The 9,804-nt window shown below is 43.9% G+C and overlaps 1 long non-coding RNA gene across 1 annotated transcript; it reads right to left on the reverse strand.

Moving 5' to 3' along the window:
- Positions 1–265: 265 nt before the first annotated feature.
- Positions 266–1,902, reverse strand: LOC115578318 (uncharacterized). Its single transcript, XR_003983418.1, has 3 exons — positions 1,567–1,902; positions 950–1,206; positions 266–362 (listed from the first exon to the last, which is right to left on the reverse strand). It is a non-coding gene; the product is annotated as an uncharacterized LOC115578318 (long non-coding RNA).
- Between the last annotated feature and the right edge of the window lie 7,902 nt (positions 1,903–9,804).

Here is a 9,804-nt window from a genome sequence, read left to right on the forward strand (position 1 = left end):
ATTTAATTACTAACATTTCCTGTGAGCCTCAAGAAAACTGCACCTTGGCGCGCAGGTGGTTGAGTGGTTAGAGCGCACGCCATAAACGCAGCAAACTCCGGTTCGATTCCGGCCGGAGGTCCTTTGCTGCATGTCACATCCCCCTCTCTCTCCAATATTTCCTATCTGTCTACTGCTTAATAAAGGTGTTTATGCCAGAAAAATCTTTAAAAAAAAAGAAAACTGCCCCTCTGCTGTCAACTGCATGTTCTGTGGAGGAAGTGTGAATAGAGAAAATCACATCAGAGAAGACAGAATATGTTCTTTAAGCTCCCCGTCATCGTTGGTTCAGGTCATCACTTTTTCTCCAGAGATAATATACTCTGAAAATAATGAAAACAACATGTTTATTGTTTGTAATAAGTGAAAACAAATATGGAAACAATGGAATAAGATAAGAAACAAGTGTCTTTTATGTTATTGTACCTGACATTGAGTGTAATGACATATTTTGACATATTTAGGCAAATCTACATCATAAGATTTGAGGTTTTTACAGTGATACGTTATGGAAACTGTAAAATCTGACACAGTGACTTTAAGAGGAAACTGATTACCTCAAATTCACTTTTCCTTCCATGTCTCATAGTTGAAAGTTAGAATGTCAGGAGAGCTGCTGATGGTTGTTTAATGTCAGACATCACGCTGTGGAAAGTTAAGCTCCTATTCACGACTTAATGTGGGTCGGAAGTCTTTCTATTCCACGGGCCCGTAGTTCTGGGGGTTCTGCTTCTTGCAGGTTTTAATGTACTTATAAATGTCAATAAGTTCCCATTTAAAAAATACATTTATTATATGTTATGATATTCAGGAAAATGTCAAACGTGACTTTAAAGTTTCACCAAACTCCAAGCTGACCCTTTTTGGCCCGAATCATCTGAGTTTGATTCATCTGAGTGTCTCTACAAACCCGTTTATCTTTGTACTGCCGGGTTCTTGGATCTGACACCGGCTGGTTTTCCTGCTGCCGATAGGAGATGTCTTCCACCCGCCGCTGCCTTCACTGTCTGCTGCAGCCGCCCTCCTCCCCCTGGCTCAACGGGTGGAAAAAGTGACACAGCAGCAGACTAAAATGCGAGAGGTAACGCAGCTCCCAGACTCAGCGATCCAGAGGAGGAAGAAAAGATCTCAGGACTGTTCGCGGATCTGTTCAGAATCCTCAGGATGCTGCTGACGCAAACACACGAGAGAAGTTTGTCCAGAAAGAGCAACATGTGGAGAGCTAACCAAACAACAACATATGGAACATGTTCAACTGTGGAGACGGATGTAGACGGTGTTCCCAACCCCCAACACACACACACACACACACACACACACACACACACACACACACACACACACACACACTCAGTCTCTGCTGATGGTTTCTCAGTTTACATAGCAGCCATGTTGGCAGCCGTCTTCATCAAAGTCTGTTGCTACATAAGAAATAATTTCCTGCCCGTTATTATATTAATATATTGATTTCAACAACCAGTTGGGACAGTAGATGTTACGTTACGTTACCATTCCTTCCTAACGTACCTGACCGACAGGGTTTCACTTGTGTCGGTCGTCCTCTCTCTGTCTCCAGGCCACATCGTTCACCACGAGCCTGGGGCAGCTTTAAACCTGCGTCCACCAGGTGTTTTATGTGGCAGGTGGAGGTTTGATTGGAGGCAGGTGGCAGACAGTTCAAGTGCTCGTTTCAGCCCCTAACCCAGTAAAGGCACCATCCATTTGTGGTCTGGTTGGGTTGGTTGTGGACGCAGAGGTTAGAGAAAGGAATGACTCCCGAGGTCTCATCAAAAACATCCAGTTTCATCCAACACAGCTGGTGTGGCAGCGGCGTCAAACTCACAAATGTTAAAAAGCAGATTTGAACCGTTGTCCTCGCCTGTAACTTCACCACCATCCACTCTGACCCCTGATATGGAAGTCAGGTTGTTAAAATGTAATATGAAGGCGATACCGCACGTATTGTAGGAATGCCAACATGGTGTGACACGTAGACATGTGAACGTATCAGTGACTCACAGAAACGTCAACATCTTTTCAGCTGCAGGTTTCACCACTGGTAAACAAGTTTTATACTGCACTGTGACGCTGGAGACATTTTCTAATTTCACAAGAAGATGATTGTTAAATATCCAACGAAAGATGATACAAAATTAAAAAACAGCTTAAACTGTGACGCTGCTCAGTGACTGCTGGTGTCTGATGGTGCGCTGGAAGAATTTACATTTTTATTTGTGACTACGAGGAACTTTTAAGTGTTCATGATTCCTCTGATGATTATAAACCTCCTGTAACAGCAAAGGAGAAGACACTGCTATTCATACACAGTAATTATTAATGCCTGTGCCTAATTACATACATTACATATACAATCATATATAAATACAAAACCTTCTAAAACAAATGTATACACGCCTTTTTGTCCAAAGGAACAAAGGAAGTAGAATAAAAACAGAAAGTTCCTCGTGGTCACTTTAACTAAAGATATACTGTGTTCATTCATGAATTATAATTATAAAATCCATATGTGTAGTTTAATGTTTAATATGATGACTTTCTATTCTAGTTTCTGTTCTATTGGAACCCCAACCCCCAGCTTTGGTTGCTGGCAGCTGATTTGATTTTTCCAGGTAACATGATGGAAGTGAATTCCAAGCTCATGAAGTTCAATTGTCTTCTGGCTCACCGCAGGATTGTACAGCAACTAGAAATAGGTACAAACTTTTTTCCCTGCACCAGAGGCCTTGCTCGGATTTTACAAGATCCAACTGTTGTGTGGAGCGTTTTCTTCCTCACCATCTGTGGAATCACTCAGAGCGGAGGAGGTCTGGAGGAGTCGTTTTACTTCCTTGTTGTCACGCCGACTGCAGCCGTAAAGCCGGAGAGGCCAGCGATGGAGTCTCGCCCTGAACGCTGTGAGAGCGAAGCTGAACCTAGGTGGATGTTTTCAACTTATATTCAAAGTAACTTAATAAGTCACTTTTCAGCCTCAGTAATGACACATTTTTTTCGGGGTTCCCTCAAAATCCTCCTCCGTCTTTACGAGACATGGACGGGTTGAGGTCAGGCATGAGGGCGCTGGCATGTGGGCCGTTAAGTGATGCGTGGAGGGTTTTTCTCTCCTGAACTTTGACCTCTTCTCTATAACTCTTGTTAGCCACCCATCATCCTCACTGCAGGGATTATCTCTGTGAACGAGAAGAGGAAGACAGAATCTGGGATGGAACAGAACTAAACAGAAAGAGGCTTTTAGACAGAACGGTTGAAGTCATGGAAGCAATATTATTGTGGTATGTGGACCTGAGACTGGAGAGAAAACTGTTTCCATGCTGGAAAAAAAAAAAAGAGAAGAGGACTGTAAGATTCCTCCCTCATGAAAGCTGTGCTTGGTCCGTCATACCAAAATAAAACTGCAGGAACCAGAGAGATTCATGAGGAGGAGGAGTTATCGAGGGGGAAGTGATGGGAGGAGAGAGAGACATCGAGGTCTCGGATTTCAATTTGTGTTGATATTACTGCCACAGTTTGTCCTGTTCACACCGTCTGCAGGGCGGTGCTGGGCTCCACTGGCACCGGATCACCCTCAGACTGATCAAAGTGTCAGTCTGTGCTGTGTCCTGCAGTATTAGACTGTTTTCTGTTGTTTTCTGATTCAGGTAACTCGTCGTGTCTTTACACATTTTGTTTCCTTTCAAACTCTCCATGGTTTGCCACAGGGGCTGGTCACGGATGGAGCGCATTGTCTCTCCTCTCTCTGGTGTGTCATCCGGGGCTCTGAGTGCATTTTCCCAGATGTGTAATGATATACTGCTGTGTCGAGCTCGCCCCTAACCAGCCAGAGAGAGAGAGAGAGACTCCAGACAGCTGAACTCACTTAAATGTGTTCCTCATGTGTGCTGTAATATGGAAAAGATTTCAGCGCTCTCCCCTCCGCTCACCAGAACTGAGCCCAGCTTAACCCTTCAACAGCCGGAACGCTCCGACTTCACTGAACAGGATCCAGGCTGCTCTGCTCACACAGACAGCAGCACACGGACTCCAAACTGTGATTCAAACATTAAAATAAGACATAGTTCTGACTGCACAAGAGATGATTTAGGGATGAACACTATTCTATATCATAAATGTCCGTGCATGTGTTTGTTCACTGAACACGGGCCAGGAGATGAAGCTCTAATACTCCTCACGACCAGGAAGAGTCTGATAAAAACACATTTCCTGAGTTCACTGAAAATGATTCACTGTTAAGAAAAGCGTCCTATGCAATCTCCAAATTGTTTAAATGTGTTGTTGATCACATCGATGACAATCAGCCGCTAAATGTGTCGTTCCTCCTGCCTCCTCTCATTTCATTCATGTCACTAACACCGGGTAGCTAACACCAGGTGGCTAACAACAGGAAGCTAACACGGGGAAGCTAACACGGGGTAGCTAACACCAGGTGGCTAACACCGGGTAGCTAACACCAGGTGGCTAACACCGGGAGGCTAACACGGGGTAGCTAACACCAGGTGGCTAACACCGGGTAGCTAACACCGGGTGGCTAACACCGGGTGGCTAACACCGGGTGGCTAACACCGGGTAGCTAACCACTGCTAACTGCTGACGCTGACCTATCACAGCACCTCATGAGACCAGTGTTGTCATACTATTGGCTCACACACCTTCTTAGAAGCTGGAACCAAACAATCCTTTTGGACCGGACGTTGTAAAATTATGAATTCACTATCATAAATATCAATCTTTTTTTAAATATTTCACTCCATTGAAATGTGATCAACATAACCCTTGACTCAGACCTTTGATTTTGCATTACTTACCACTTCTACCTCCGCCATCTTGTGTAATTATCCCGTGCAATAATGCTATTTTAATTTTTTTTACATATTTGTATTCTTACGCTAAGTCTGTTTATTTCAAACACCGTATTTATTTATGCAGGTTCATCATTTTTAAGTCTACTTGTTTAATGTCTGTACTTGTACTTACTGTGCATCTGTCAAGCTGCTACTGTCACAAGTGAATTTCCCTGATGTGGATGAATAAAAGTATATTCTATTCTAGCAGACTTTAAGAATAAGAGTGAAGACTTAACATGTCTAATGACAATGCTAACATGCTAATGTTTAGCAGCTATAGTGTTTACCATGTTTATCATCTGAGTCTGACTCGATGTCATGCTAACATTTGTTAGTTGGCGATGAAAACAACGTATAACTGAGGATGATGGGTCGTCATCAGTTTTGCAGGTTGTAAACTGCTGTTGTGGAAGAATTGCACTTTTGATGTGACAGTGAAGCTGAAACAACATGAAGACAATCCACACTCAGAAACCACAGGTGTGTCGATCAGCTGGTGCACGAGAGGAACAGGTAGAGGTTTGCTAATATCATTGGGATTGATCCTCTGGGCACCGTGAATTCTGTATGAAATTTGAAAGACAAACTGTTGGACTGAGCACATCCTGACATGACCTGACCTCCCTGGAGCCAGCGTGGTTAACTAGTGCCTGTGGGGGATGTTAATTGTACAGTCAAGTCATTCCAGCCAAATCTCAAGCTGAAGTTCAACCCTGACAACGTGTCTGTTTAACATCCAGCACCATGTGAGGAAGGGTCAGTGACATACTGACATGTGAAGGGGATCATATGGATTACAATTAGAAAATCATTGTAACATATGGAATCAGAAAATATTGATGAATCATTGGTTTAGTGCCATTTAGTGACTGATTGACCAGGATAATGATAATGATGATGATCAGGTGAAGACAGACTCACTGTGACGTCCCAGCCGGACAGAAGACTGGCTGTTGATTTGCAGGCTGGTTTATCTCTGTTGTCATTCTCAGCTGTAACTGAAGCTTTTAGTGATATAAAGATAAACACGTCGGCCCGACATACCAAACCTGCTGTGACTTTTAAGATTTAAGATGAAGAAAGACACAAAGACATCGTCTGCATTTAGATTTGTTCCCTAAAAACCTGGATTCATTTCTGTGGGTTTGAATATTGTTGGAAACATTTGGGATAATATAACTACACAACTTAGTAAAATATATATCAAAGGATTAGTTATTAAAGACACTTTAAAGCAGAAATTTCACATATTGCATCTTTAATAATGTGTCATCATCTAACTTGGATTCAAACTATGAAATGCTGTGAAATGCAAAGACCGACTCACCAAACTCAAGATGGTGGACGGAGATAATAACCGGCTGATATTGTAGTCTGAATGGAATAAAGAACAAACAATGAATGTGATCTGTGATGGATGATATTTTGATACTTTGATGTAAGCGTCTGCAGAATATGGCCCCGAACACCTCGACTGAACCCTGACAGATATCAGCTCGTTTGAATATTCATGCAGCTTTTCAAAGAGAGAAAACACTGAAATAAAGACCGACATATAAGGAGATTCTCTTGCTCTACGTTTATGTGAGCTGGAGCTTTTTTTTCCTGTCTCAAACCACGGCCCGGCTCTATCTAGCAATTAACTGCCTGCCGTGGACTCTGGTGACATTGTGTGGGGTTATTTCTGTCACGTTTATTATGCGTTTGCTGACCAGACTGTGAGTCATGTGGACACACAGGCAAATCTAACCATGTGTTAGTCCGAGCCAAGGGAGGTTCCCTGCTTTGATTCTCTCCCTTTTGCCTTCTACTTCTTTGCAATCCTCACGATCTTCCTCATCACTTCAGTTCGTTCGCAGACAGAAAGGCTTCGCGTGAGGAAGAGACGTCCCTCTAAAACACAATAGAAGAAAGATGCAGAAAGCCACATTCACTAGAGAAAGAATAGTATTTTCTTTGACTTGAAGAAGTGGAAGAACTTTTCGCTCTGACTCAACTTCTCCGCCGCGCTCGTTTGTGTTTCCTGACACATATTTATACTCTCCCTCACCCTCTCCCCCTCACCCCCTCCCTGCACCCATCCCCAAGCCGACATTAGAGCCGCTCTCCAGCAGCCCTGCCTCCCTGCAGCCCGACGCTCACAAAAGATATTCCAGTGGAAACAGGCTGCAGATGTGGTGACCTGAGGGAGAGACAGCAGACAGACCGGGATGAAGAGATGATGGTGAAGGCAGAGGGGGAGACGCTGAACTGAAATGAGGAGGAAGGGAGTGAGAGGAGGCGTCCCGTGCACATAGACACATCACAAACTTGGCCGGGCCGTTGTATAATTTGAAGCACTTAAAGTAAATGAGCGCTCCTTAAAAAACACGGCCTGTCTTTTACTAGCTCTCCCCAGGTTCCTTCCTTCCTGGGTGCTGAGGAGTCAGTCAGCAGGGAGAGTAATGCAGCAGCCTCAGCATGCAGGTATACGCTCAGGCCTGTCGAGCCAACAGGAGAGCTGAATTCTTTGACTCAACTCGCCTTTTTTGATCGTGTTTAAAGACTCAAGCGAGTGGCTGCAGCTTCCAGGTTCTCCTCTGAGGAGCGGAGGGGAAAAAACTGCAGCAGAAGATGCATTTTGACGAAACAACTTTGTGCTAACTCTACTCTCCTGCTGCTGTCCTGGCTCACCATCGGGTGATTCTCTGTTTGTCCCCTTGATTAAATAAAGAAGTACCGATTTAAAGTCATCACTAACTCATGCTGTGCATTCAGACCTGGTTCAAACCCAGAGAAGATTAAAGGATCTGTTTGGGTTACAATGAGAAAAGGTTTACATGCTTTAATACTTCATGCTGTATTCACTCTCTGTCTGAATACTGAATACTACCCAGTCTCCTCTGATTGGTCAGCTCACACACACCTGAGCCTGTACCGCTCACCGTGTCTCCAGACGGCTCTGTTGTGTTTTTAGCTTAGAGTTAGCGTCGCTTCTACCGTGAACACAGGGGAGAATTATGCAAATGTGTGACATGGTGATGTAGTGTGATGTCACAAAAATGTCACTCATGTCTGTTGTGTAAACATAAAGCCATCACCAGCAGCCAGCTAGCTTAGCTTAGCATAAAGAGGGGAAACAAGGGGAAACAGCTCAGTCCAAAGGTTTAAAGGGATATTCCGGTGTAAGTTTAATCCATGGTCTAACACACCGTGAAACTGTGTTAGACTCCTCTCCAGAGATCAAGTTAGCAGACCGCTAATTTACGGAGTTTTATCAACCTCAGAAACGACCGCACGACAACAATACACTGCAGTAAATGGATCCAAATATAAACCGCCACCAAAAAGCCACAAATAATGCTCAGAACAGCACCAAACTTCAGCAACAGTACAAATAGGGTCTCAGCACATAGTCCGGGGCATCTAACCTCCGCTAGCTTAGCTGGATTTCTACTGAAAAGCTGACTAAATTTACCACTCTTCTGCAGCAGCTTCCTGTTGACGGGAAGTCCCGACGAGTCGATTACCGAGTGCAGTAGAGTTCCGCGGCTCATGGATGAAAATGTATGATTATGACTCCATGGAAAAGCAATCAAAGTTCATATGTGTCTTACCTGCCAGTTTATAACAGTTATTATCGAGAGCGGACAGGGAAAAGAACGGAATTGAGCATTTCTAACCGCACTCGGTAATCGACTCGTCGGGACTTCCCGACCCGGAAGCTGATGGAGGAGAGTTGAAATCTGTTTTTAGCTTCACAATAGAAATCCAGCTAAGCTAGCGGAGGTTAGATGCCCCGGACTATGTGCTGAGACCCTATTTGTACTGTTGCTGAAGTTTGGTGCTGTTCTGAGCATTATTTGTGGCTTTTTGGTGGCGGTTTATATTTGGATCCATTTACTGCAGTGTATTGTTGTCGTGCGGTCGTTTCTGAGGTTGATAAAACCCCGTAAATTAGCGGTCTGCTAACTTGATCTCTTGAGAGGGAGTCTAACACAGTTTCATGGTGTGTTAGACCATGGATTAAATTTACACCTGAATATCCCTTTAAGAACTACATAAGGTTTTACGTCACTGAGTTTTAGACGTACTGGTGTGTTACCTTCAGACAGAGCCAGGCTAGCTGTCGTCCTCTTGGTTCTAATCGTTGTGCTAGGCTAGCCATCTGCAATCATTTCATTTTACAATCAAGTTGACTAAATACAGACGAACCAGGTGGACCCTTAGAAATCAAACTGTGGCCGAGGATTCACTGAGAAATCACTGCTGTGCTATTTTGTGCCGAGATGGGGGAGATGATGACTCCCCTCGTGTAACTCTACACGCCACAGCTTAAAAAAGATTCCTCATTATTTTGACAAAATCATTTTTATCACTGACGAGCTGAGTTTCATAGTTTGGAGTTTTTCCGAAGGTATTCCGGTGTGGAAAGTTGGTTTCAAGTGTTCAGAGAAGAAAAAGAGAAAAACTGCCTGGAATATAGGCTGTAATTTAAAAACCTCAGCCGCCCTGCATGTCTGCTGATGTGTGTATATGTCTGTGTACGTGTGTGTGTGTGTGTGTGTGTGTGTGTGTGTTAGCGTGCAGTGCCCTGTTTAATTAGAGCCTCTGTGTGTGTGTGTGTGTGTGTGTGTCTGAATCTTTTCATCCTTCACTCTTTGCTTCCTTCAACCTTCAGCCAGTTTCTGATCTTTCCTCGGCTGCCTTGTGTTCAGTGGGTGGATGGATAATAGGTGGATGTGTGTGATTTCTCCTCCTCCTCCTCCTCCTCTTCCTCCACCTTCATCACAAACTCTCTCTTTCTCTCTGCTCCATCACTGAACCACCTCTATAGTCAGTTGCTGGTGTCTGAGTGTGATTCCATGCAGGTGATGATCCTGTCTGACCAGGTGATCTCATCCAATCAGGATGTTTCTGTCCTGAT

Source organism: Sparus aurata, chromosome 3, assembly GCF_900880675.1.
Source record: "Sparus aurata chromosome 3, fSpaAur1.1, whole genome shotgun sequence".
Classification (NCBI taxonomy): Eukaryota; Metazoa; Chordata; class Actinopteri; order Spariformes; family Sparidae; genus Sparus; species Sparus aurata.